Source organism: Rhineura floridana, chromosome 3, assembly GCF_030035675.1.
Source record: "Rhineura floridana isolate rRhiFlo1 chromosome 3, rRhiFlo1.hap2, whole genome shotgun sequence".
NCBI lineage: Eukaryota > Metazoa > Chordata > Lepidosauria > Squamata > Rhineuridae > Rhineura > Rhineura floridana.
This window is the reverse complement of record NC_084482.1, coordinates 24,120,797-24,132,210: the sequence shown is the minus strand read 5'-3', so window position 1 is coordinate 24,132,210 and position 11,414 is coordinate 24,120,797. Positions and strand designations below refer to the sequence as shown.

General features: G+C 41.4%; 1 pseudogene; it reads right to left on the bottom strand.

The window, feature by feature from the left end:
- Positions 1-4,263: 4,263 nt before the first annotated feature.
- LOC133382371 (potassium channel subfamily K member 1-like) lies at positions 4,264-6,614 on the bottom strand (annotated as a pseudogene).
- Between the last annotated feature and the right edge of the window lie 4,800 nt (positions 6,615-11,414).

Here is an 11,414-nt window from a genome sequence, read left to right as displayed (position 1 = left end):
TTACAGCATGTCCTCTCCAGGAACGCCAGTCAAGATAACTATTCCACAAGGTTTCTGAAGACAATTGATCCTGCTCTTTACAGAGCTTTTTAGTTTTAGTATTTTAATATTTTAGGAAGAGTGTCATAATTATTTTGTTGTGAGTTTACTTAGTATTTACATTGCCTTAGGCAAGTGTACAAAGTGAAAAAGCAAGTAAATATTGTGTGGTATCCAACCTTAGTTATGCTCAGAAAAGATCCACTGAAATTAATGGACATGACAAACTTAGCCATTAATTTCAATGGGTCTACTCTAATTAAAATTTAATTGGCTTCAACTCTATATGAGTAAGAAGCAAGCACCTTTTGTTTAAACCTCTAAATGTCTGTTGAAAACTTTTCTGTGCTGCCAAGCCCTTACAGGCAAGTAAGAAAATATCTTTCTGTAATAGTTGATTATTTTAAATTTTACATGGTTTTTATTGTATATATGTAGGATTGTTGTGAACAGCTTTGATTTTTTGTTATGAATGGTGGGATACAAATATCTTTATAAATAAATACATTTGACACAGGAGCATTGTCCCCAAATCCCAGATTTTTTGTTTTGTTTTGTGACAGGTACTTAAGTAGCTCTTTTGGGGTGAGGGCACTGAAGGAGGGCCATTCTCTGTTTCAATGTGCTGAACAGCTCCCTAATATGTGATTATACTAAAACAGACACCCATGTGCAATCTTTACTAAACAGACACCCATGTGCGATCTTTAGCCATGCTGGTGTACACATTTTGTTTCCCTGCCTGAAATCCATTTAGGGAAAAGTCATATACAAAACCGGCTTGCTTGATATGCTTAGTTGAGCAAACCCTGGGGTGAATGTGTAGAAATTCATGAGGGGAACTGACAGTGGCATAGAACAGATCAGGAGAGGATGGGTGTGAACAGTCCTCCTTATTTTAAACAGGTGTCAACTCTCACACACTGTGCTGTTTCAACTTGCTAATTTATTCTCAATCTCACAGGAACATTCAGCTATTCAAGGATACAGGGGTAGAACCAGCTCTGTTCAGCATCCCTGTTTCTAAAGAAAAGCTGTACCTACCTTTATGGCAAGGATATGAAAATTATGCCTAATAAATCAGCTAGGAGGAGAAGGAAGTAAACGTTTCAAGATGTGTATGCAAACAAGTCCTTACCATCTCTACATTTTGACAAATTTATTTTAAATTAACACTTGAGAGACAAAGGGATCTAAGTAATAAAATTGCAACAAATGCAGTAAAAAACAGTTAAACCAGCTAAGACAGAGATTTAAATAAACCAATCCTTCTCTAGCAGCTTCTAAGGGTATTTCCATGAGACCTGTTTATTGAGCATTCCTCCAGATTTATTTGTGGGGAGATTAGACAACGATATTGGCTATTTAATGAGCAGGTTAGATGACAGTTGCATCAAAGCATGTGTTATCCAGCGTTTTCCAGTGTAGTTTTCTGTCACTTTCCTTATCACAAAAAGTCTGATCTTTTGGGAAAGCAGTTTTGTTGTGCAAGATTGCCCAATCAACTATAATTTTGGTAGCCTGAATTTGCTGGTATATGATTGAATCCCACCCCAAAACAGCAAAGTCTGGAAGCACCCTTGTCTAAATAAGGACATCTTCATCTTTCTGGAAGGCAGTAGATTATGGACTGGAATTAATTCCACAACAATGGCACAACTACCAAGGAAACCACTTCCCATATTTCAGAAAGCAGGCAGGGGCCCTCTGAGAAGGTCCTCTTCTGGAGATCATAAAGCGCATTGCAATATGCATGGGAGAGGACAGCACCAGCACTCTCAGCATTATCTGTTTCACATCTGTCATCATAGCCATGGATTACTAGGGCCATACTCAAAATATTTGTGTAGTACTCAGAGCATGCCACTTCCTGTCACATTTTCAAATCCTTCAACCAGTTCAGGAATTCACAACCCTGACAAAATCTGCCTTCAATAGGATAACCATGATTTGTTAAATTCCAACTACTTGGAAAGTGTCTAGTCAAATTCAGCCTTGGAAGCTAAGCAGGTCTGTTGTTAGGAAATACAAGTACGGCTGCGAAACCATGCAGGGCCTTACATTTATTTTGACAATTTATATACTGCTTAATTACAATTGTCTATGAGCAGTATACATCAAAGTCAACAAATACAATAAAGGTTAGATCAGTTAATAACTAACATAAAAGGCAGCATTGGCAATGTAGTTTTATTTTAAATAGCACTTGTGCAGCCCTGTCCTATGGATTATCATTGCCAAAGCTATGCCAGTCTTACCTATTGTGTGAAAAGGTATTTCTCAGGATAGTTCAATTGGTTCAACTTTTTTTTATTTTGGGGGGGATGGAATAGAAAAATAAGGGGGCTATTCTTTTGAAGAAAAATGAAGTCTGTCTTGATCACTTCAGACCTCCTACTCAAGTCTTCATCTTCCTAAAGATGTGGGATTGTAGCCAGCATCAGCAGCAACTGACAGTTCCCAGGCTGAGCAACACAATCAAGCTGAGTGGAGAACATCACATAACTGACCTTCATTTACAACACCTGGCAGATCACAAGGTCTAGCTGGTGGGCTGTGGTTTACTACTATCTTAGATGGTTTTACAGTATGGGTGGGGAATATTTTTCAGCCTGAAGGCTGCATTCCCTTCTGAGCAACCTTCTGAGGGCCACATGCCAGTGGTGAGCAGGGACAGAGGCAAAAGTGGGTGGAGCAACAAATGTAGATTTTTACTTTTATATCATGAGCTAGTTTCTACACAACACTCGCACACTCCACTTTCATCTCCACCAAGACAAGCAAAAGTTATTGGCCACATCCACACCAGACATTTCTTCCACTTTAAACAGTCATGGCTTCCCCCAAAGAATCTTGGGAAGCATAGTTTGTGAAGGATGCTGAGTGTTATTAAGAGGCTCCTAAACAAAGACAGGCTGGGGAAGGAACTGGCAATCCAACCCCATATATACGGTCTGCCTAGTAATCGTCACAAGATATCACCCTAAGAGTCGGAAACTACTTGCACTATAAGTGCGGGGACACCTTTACCTTTTATTCTCCTGACAGAGCTCTGATGGCCAGAGTGGTTTAACAGTCAGCACTTCCCAAAGAATTCTGGCAAGTGTATCTCTGTGAGGGCAAATAGGGGTCTCCTCACAACTCTCAGCAAATTACACTTTGCAAACTACACTTCTCAGAATTCTGTGGGGGAAGCCATGACTGTTTAAAGTGGAAAAAATGTCTGGTGTGGATGTGGCCATTAGAGTTAAAGGACACATTCTGGCAGGTAAAAACACGTGGGGAGCAAAGCATAGCCAGTGAGGGGTGTGGCCCTGGAAGAGTTCTGAGGGTCTCATATGGCCCTCAGCCCAAGGTACCCCACCCCTGCATTAAAAGAAGATTAAACAAATTTAGGAAGAATACAATCACTACTAGGGTTGCCAGGTCTCTGGTTTTGTCTAGAAACTCCAGTTTTGGGGGGTCCTGTCTGGGTGAGTCACAATCTATGGACTCCTAGCTTTCACTTAAAAAAAAAAACTATGTTTCTAGGTGGTCTGGTTCAAAAGATATTAACCAAAATGTCAGCACCCCCCCCAGCAACTTCTGTTAGTACTGGCTGCTCTAATCCCTGCCTTTTCAGGTTTTTAGCCAATAAACGAAGTCAGGGTTGTGATTGACAAGATTTGTTGACCCCTCCCCAGGCAATAGCTAAACCGCATTTCAAGTCCTGAGAACAGTTTCCTTTTCCTGCTTGTCTCACATCAGGAGTTCAGTAGATATATAGCTTTTAGCAGCATAAAGAGTACTTTCTCTGTAGAGGAGAGCCAGTGTGCAGGGGTGACAGCTCCCATCAGTCTCAGCCAACAAATGGTCAGGGATGATGGAAGAAATTTTAAAAAGTGTACATGCTGCAGTGTTATACTTTTCTAATTAAGGAGTCAAACAAGTTTACATTTTACTGGCTGAGGAAGAAGGAAGTTGATTTGTCTTATTCATAACCTCTTTTGAAAACCTTTCCAATATGAAGCTTTTCTGGTATTATTTCTTTATTTTTTATATATATTATTAATAAAAATTTGTATTCTGCCTTTCTACCAAATGGTGCTCAGGGCAGTTAATAATAATAATACAAATAGAATATAATAAAATAACAATAATACAAAGACAAGAAAGGTAAAGCATCAATACAGTCAACGTCAGTTCTAATTGGTGTCGGTGGGGTTGCCTCCCCCCTGGGAGACATCAGGTGGCGCCCATTTCAATAGGCCTATTTTGGGAAGTGGAGACAGACAGAGTACTCAAGGCAAGCTGGTCCCTAGCCAAGATTTCCAGGCAGTCTTCATCCCCAGCGGGTGGGTCACAGGCAGGATCAAAGAAACGGACTAAAGCGCGGACTTCCCATAGCTGGTATGCCGTCTCGGGACTCATGAGCATGGCCAATAAGCCAACAAGTAGGTAGCAGGTGATGCTGAGCTCATAGACCTCATGCAGAGGTGGTTGAGAGGTGCCCCACGGCCCAGGCTGATGGTGCTAAGGGAGATGAAGCAGAAATACACAAACTCCAGGAAGTTCCAGTTGTGTTCAAGCACCCAGAAGCAGATGGCGTGGATGAGGATGAAGAGTCTGATGGCGGCCAGCCCCGTGGCATGTGCCAGTGCCATGTGGGCCAGCAGGAAACGGATGTAGCGGATGGGGCAGTGGCTCAGAATGAGCAGCAGGTGCTGGAGCAGGCAGGCCAGGAGCACCAAGGTCAGGGGGATGCCCACAGAGGAGTACAAGATGCACCCAGCAGCAGTAAAGCTGTAATGCTAATTCCACATACCTGGGAGCTAACCACATTGAATTCAGTAGGACTTACTTTTGAGTAGACATGGTTAGGATTGTGCTGAAAATCAGTGGAACTTTTGAGTGAACATAGAAAAGGATTGTGTTGTAAATCTCCCGCCAATCCTTTTTTTTTTTTAAGCAGTTAGGGCTTACTTAGGTGTCACTGCTTTTATTTGGCAGGAAACTAATTCTAATTTAAAAAAAATGTTCTGCAATGGCCAACTGGTTTTGACAATAAACTATTTTATGGAGTGTATGTATTTCTTAGGGTTGCCAGGTTCTTGGCCTGAGACTGATCCTGTATCTTTAGGAGAAGAGAAAGTCAGCCAAGTGCAGATATTCTTGCAACACTATAATGAGAAAAACCACAAGGTGGAATTCTCTTTTCCCCCTGCACAACTTTTAAAGATACAGAAGACCTCTTGGTTGCCAGGCCTGGCCTCCCAGAGGTCTTCTGTATCTTTAAAGTTTAAGTTTGCCCTTCTTCCTTGGGGTGGTCATGGTTTTCACCCTGAGGAGCAGATTAGGCTGAGAGATGGTGCGTAGCCCATGGTCACCCAGTAAACTTTGTAGTTTATTTCCATTTTAAAATTTAATTAAAATGATTTATACATAGGCAAAGTTTATGATGTCATGTAGATCCACATGATACATTTAAAGCACATCCAACTTGCATTTAAAGTGCATGACTTCCCCCAAAGAATCCTGGGAAGTGTAATTTTCCCCTCATAGTTATAGTTCCCACCACCATTAACAAACTACAGTTCCCATGATTCTGTGGTAGGATTCATGTACTTCAAATTATGTTGAATGTGCTTTAGATGCATGGTGTGGATCTGCTATAGTATGCTGTGCATTCATTAGGTAATTGAAAATAACAATTTTAAAATATACCTTTTTCAAACAGGGCAGTCGCTCAGTAGTAGGGCGCATGCTATGCATGCAAAGGTCCAAAATTCAATCTCTAGAAGAAATAATTGCCTGGAATCCTGGAGAGACAATGCTAGTCCATGTCATCAGTACTGAGCTAGATGGTACCAAATGGCCTGACTCAGTATAAAAGAGGAAAGAGATCCAAGGGCCACAGTGAGTCCAATATTTATTTATGTTTTTTATTTACAACATTTATACACCGCTTTATTGTAAAAAAAAACTTAAAAGTGGTTTATAGAAGGAATTAAAACAATACAATAATTGGCAAAAATAGCTAGACAGGTATTTAAAAACATTCAAAATAATAAAACCAACAATTAGTTAAAAACAGATAAAAACATAATAGCTTCTACATGCCTGGATAGGCTTGTCTAAACAAAAAGGTTTTTAGCAGGTGCCAACATGAGTACAATGAAGGCAACTGCCTAATGTAAATAGGCAGGGAGTTCCAAAGCGTAAGTACTGCCGCACTAAAGGATTGTTTTCTTATAAGAGCAGAACACATACTATGTGGAACATGGAAAGCACACCTTGTACTTGGCCTGGTAGCAAATTGGCAACCAGTACAGATTTCAGAGCAGAGGTATTATGTGCTGATAGGGTTTCACTCATGACAGCAATCATGCTGCAGCATTCTGCACTAACTTCATCCCCCAGTTAGGTTGTGCTGCATGGGGATTTCTGTAACCTTGGCTGACTGGTTGTGGGATGCTGGGTTTTCTGTCTTACTCATAGGAATCTTGTTGTGGTTGGTATGGTACTGCATTTAGGAAATCATCACTGTTTTTGTCTTTTTCTATCTGCATTTCACTTACCTCTGATATTACTCCCATAGACACAACAACAGTGGTTCCATGTGGTTAGTGCAACCCCCTTAAATAAACCCACTGATGATGCGCCTTATTTGCATGATGGTTTGTTTCTTGCCCAATAGTAGTAAAAGAGACTTTGCATACTGGGAAGTGTGGCTTCAATTGCTGTTGTTCTCAATTTACTGCCTGTCTATGTGTGTTTTCTCTCTGTCAATTATTACTCACTGGAATTTGATTGGCTATCAAAGTGAGTTTATAGCAGCCTACAGAGTAGGCAGGAAAGAGCAGAGAATCTTTTTAACTCTTACTCATTTCTCAAACCTCTCTCTGAAGTGAAGGGTCAAGTCTGTAAAGAAAGAGCGGCCACATTAAAAGGCACACAGGGCATTCCAGGCAGGGGGTTGCCAACCCTGCTTTGATATGGACATTGGTGCAGAGGATCCCTAGTCAAGCCTTACCAACAGCACAATCCTAACAATGTCTACTCAGAAGTAAGTCCTGTTGAGTTCTATGGGGCTTAGTCTCTTAGTAAGTCTGTTTAGAATTGCAGCCTTCAGGGGCATCCATCTTTACTCTTGAGTGCTCCCATCAAACATCTCCACAACACTAGGCTTTCTTCCTACAGTGGCCTTCTGGTGACTGGCCTGGCCTGAGGGCATTTAAACCCTTCTTGCCAGAAACTAGTAGGCTAGATTAAATGTTCCTTACCCAGGATCTGTAAGCAGATGAGAAGGAATGATCCTGTCACTTCAGCAGGACCTGGAAACACCCTCATTTAGCTAAGATTACTATCTTAATTTCCAATCAGATACATTTTTTTGATTGAGTGATATGCTCCAAGCAACTGTGGTTGATGCTTAATGCATCATACTTAATTACATTACTAGGGTGCACCCCATGACATCACTAGGGCCCATCGCTGAGGAGGAAAAAGGATGTTGGACTAGAAAGGTCTTTTTCAGCAGGGCTCTTCTGTTGTGGAAGGGAGCAGGGAGTCACAAACTGAGCAGGCCTTTTTTAGGCACTCCTGGCTGTAACAACCAAGGAGCCTCTGGGCATGCTTGTCTATTTTTGTCTGGCTATTCAAAGTGTATATTTAAAAACAGCTCAGTCTTAAAAACAGTCAGTCATCGGTCCCCTTACATCATCTTAAAAGTGAAGTCTTTCCAGAAGTAAAAATCTAGTACAGTTTTGGGAATTGGGAATATAAGTGACACGTCCAAACTAGTCCACATTTTGAGAGGCTAGAATCAATAACCGAATTCTTCCAGATAATGCAATCCACAGGGAGAAACAGATTTTCTGCATGATGAGCTACTATGCTGGGATGTGGGAAGAAGACAGATGTCCACAGTGGAATCCCCAGAAGAGTGGCTACCAGCAATGTTTATATTATAGGTAGAGTTGTAGGCAGAGATGTGAAGACCTGGGGGTGGGGGTGGGGAACATTTTTGTTTGCATTTTCCCCCAAAGCCTTCCCCCCCCCAAAAAAAGGAATGGGGGAGGGACAATGGTGGGGTTTTTTTTTGACATTTTCTAGTTTTTTTCTGAGCTTTCACATCTCTAGTTGTAGGCCCACCAGTGGACTACATACATGATGCATATAATAGTATTTCCAGTTTGACTGTCACAGCTTCCCGAAAAGAGTTTAAGGCTGCATACACACCATAAATATGAAGCACCCCCCCCAAAGAATCTTGGGAACTAGTTACTCCTCACAAAGCTACAGTTCTCAGCACCCTTAACAAGCTACAATCCCCATGATGCTTGGGGTGTGTGGAAAATGTGCTTTAAATGTATGGCGTGTACCCAGTTGGTGAGAGTGTTGGTGGGTGCCAAACATAGCCCTCCAGTCCTCCCTATCTGGCCCTTGGTACTCTCCCCAGGCCACACCCCTCACCAGTCCTGCTTTGCACCCTCCTTGAGTGTTTTTTCCTGGCTGGAAGGTGTCCTTGAACTTGGATAGTGTGTTTTGCTTGCCTGGATGGAGGATCTACTGTACAAAGATAAAATTCATATTTATTGGTCTGCTCACTTATGTGTCTGGCTGTGTCCACCACTGGTATATGGCCTCTGGAAGGTTGCCTAGAAGGAAATGTGGCCCTTGGACTGGACACTTGTTCACTCACATCACAGAGCTAGAAAGAGTATTAAAATAGTTTGTTGGTCTGGTTCGCATGTAACAACCATGGCTTAGCACCAATGAACAAATGCGCAGGCTCCCAGAAAGGAGGTTGCGGCCGGTTTGCTCATCCTCTGTGATTCTGATGTACCGAGCTAAGCCATGGTTTGGCATAGCATGTCATCTGAACCTGGGCTCGTGGTTTAGCTCTCTCCCAGCAAACCACAAAATGTAAGCAAGGTTTGTTCTATAGTTTACAGCCTCTGATTTGTCTGGAGAGAGCTAAATCATAAATCTAGGTGCAGATGACACACTAAACCAAACCATGGCTTAGTCCAGTGCAGCAACAGAACGCCTTTAAGAGGAACAAACTGGTTGGGATCTCCTCTTTAGGAGGCCACACATTTGCTTGTTCACGCTAAGCCATGATTTGGTTTAGCGTTACTTGTAAACAACATCATTGTGTAGCCATAGCCTTTTTCTTCAGAAGCGCATTGCATTGGGGCTGTTAAATTACAATAAGGGCCCAGAGAAGATGATCTGTGGTGGCCACCCTCTCCCCCAGGGTTTGGACTCCCACCCCTGAGTCCCAGCGTCTGCCACAATACGATTATCTTCTGGAATTGACCTGCACAAATTGTGACCCATCAAGACTTAACACAGCCCACGAGCCCTGCACAGTGGCCCACCAGCATGTGGAATGGCAAACACAAGATGGTTGTCAAGCTCTTGGCAGGTCAAGCTAGGCCTACTGGTCAACCATATGTGCTGGTCTGTTTTGGAAGCATCACAAGATCTTTTTATTCAGATAAATATTTCAGGCAGCCTTGCTAACATGTCCACAAAAAGCTATTAACCCCACAGAAAAATATTTTTTAGCCTGCTTACCTACACAAATCTGTGTTACTCACAAATTGAACCTAAAAGAGTGGGAGGGAAGGAAAAAGAGAACATGCAGAAATATCTTCCAATTAACAAAAGCTGGATAAACTTGCCTGGTAACCTGGAGGCAATTCACCACAAGAGGCTAAGCAAATGGCTTTTTACAAGCCTGATTTTAGGGAGGTAGGGAATGACAAGGGAGTGATTCTAATGTTAAAATATTCTATTCAGTCCTCCATTACTTTTAATGTTTTCTACTGCTGGACTTTTGGATACAAGGTGATTAGAAATCTAAACAGATAATTATGTACTTCCAATTTTGTCTCAACAAATGAGCCCTGGGGTGACATTTGCATTTGTTGGACCTATTTTGAGGGTCTGACTTGGGGAAAATACAAGGGAAATGTTTTACTCTGTTTTCAACATGGGGGTGGAAAAAAGTGGATGTCATTCAATATAACAAGCGGTTGGAGGGAGGTGCCCAGAATGACAAAACAAAAAGATAAAAAGTCACAATTTTATTCCGTTTGTGCAATTAAAATATGTAAAAAGCCCAACGCGTTTCAGCTAATCAAATCTAGCCTTCATCAGGGGATGCTTGTTTCAATTTTTTTCAAAATGACGATAACATTGGACTTGTTCAAAATAATACAAGTAGTCAGTAATGCGTTCGTCAGGCTGAGTCTGTTAAGCGTTTCTTTTTTGTCAACATGACCAAGTGTGAAAATTATGTAAATGTATGAAACTGTATCTGATTTACACCATGATCAGGATCGGGCCCAGGTTAGCCTAGTCATTTTTGTAATTGCCATTAGTCAAGTGCTGAATTACAAAAGCAAAATGTCAAACTGAAATAAACAAGCAGAAGATGACTCATCCCAATACACAGTAATTAGCATGTTGACAATTATGGTCTGCTAATGTGCATTGGATGTAGAACTGCGATGCTCCCCTATTCTTTGCTGAACAATCTGGAGAATCCCTGACATATTTCAACTCACTGTTTACGCCCTATAAAGCTTGGCTTCACACTATCAAAACATACAAGATATTAAAGAACATTTGTATTATTTATTTTGATTTTTTGTAATCCGCCCTTCACCCAAGGTTCCAAAGTGAAGAATACATACATATTAACGCAAAATAATACACTAAAAAAAACATTACACTGGCAATATAATTGTTAGAACAATGAAGAATTTTAAATGATAGCTGCGTAAAACTATCATGAATCAATTAGCTTTTCATACACAAAAGGGCTTTAAAAATCTGGCTTAACAACAAGCCTATGACATAGGCTAGTATTCCCATATTACAGATGAGAAGCTGAGGCTGCTCAAGACTGCACAGCAAGTCCATGGCTGAGGTTCAACACTTTCCCAGATAGCCCTCAGTGAAAGCAATTCATCCACACACGTCTTCCCATCTGGCTGGGATCCATTCTGCACTGGTAATGCTTGAAACCCACATGAACCAGTAAGATGATTTATTGCTTCATATTCCTGAGCTACCAACCTCCAGAGTCCACAGTGACATGTTGTTGGCATGGACCGGGCACCATGTAAGTGTCAGAGGGGAAAATTCAATGTAGTGGGAAGCCCATACACAAACAGGACATGGGCATGCCAGTACTTCCCCACTCATGATTCCCACAAACTGGTTTTTATTTAAAGTTGTGGTTTTTTTAAAAAACAAATCATGTTCTTCAGAGAAAAAAAGGCTCCCAGAGCAGCTTATAAATCACACACACACACACACTCCCCCTACCTTCAGGCCTACAATGTAAAAAGACATGGCACAAGAAGAAAATGGATTGG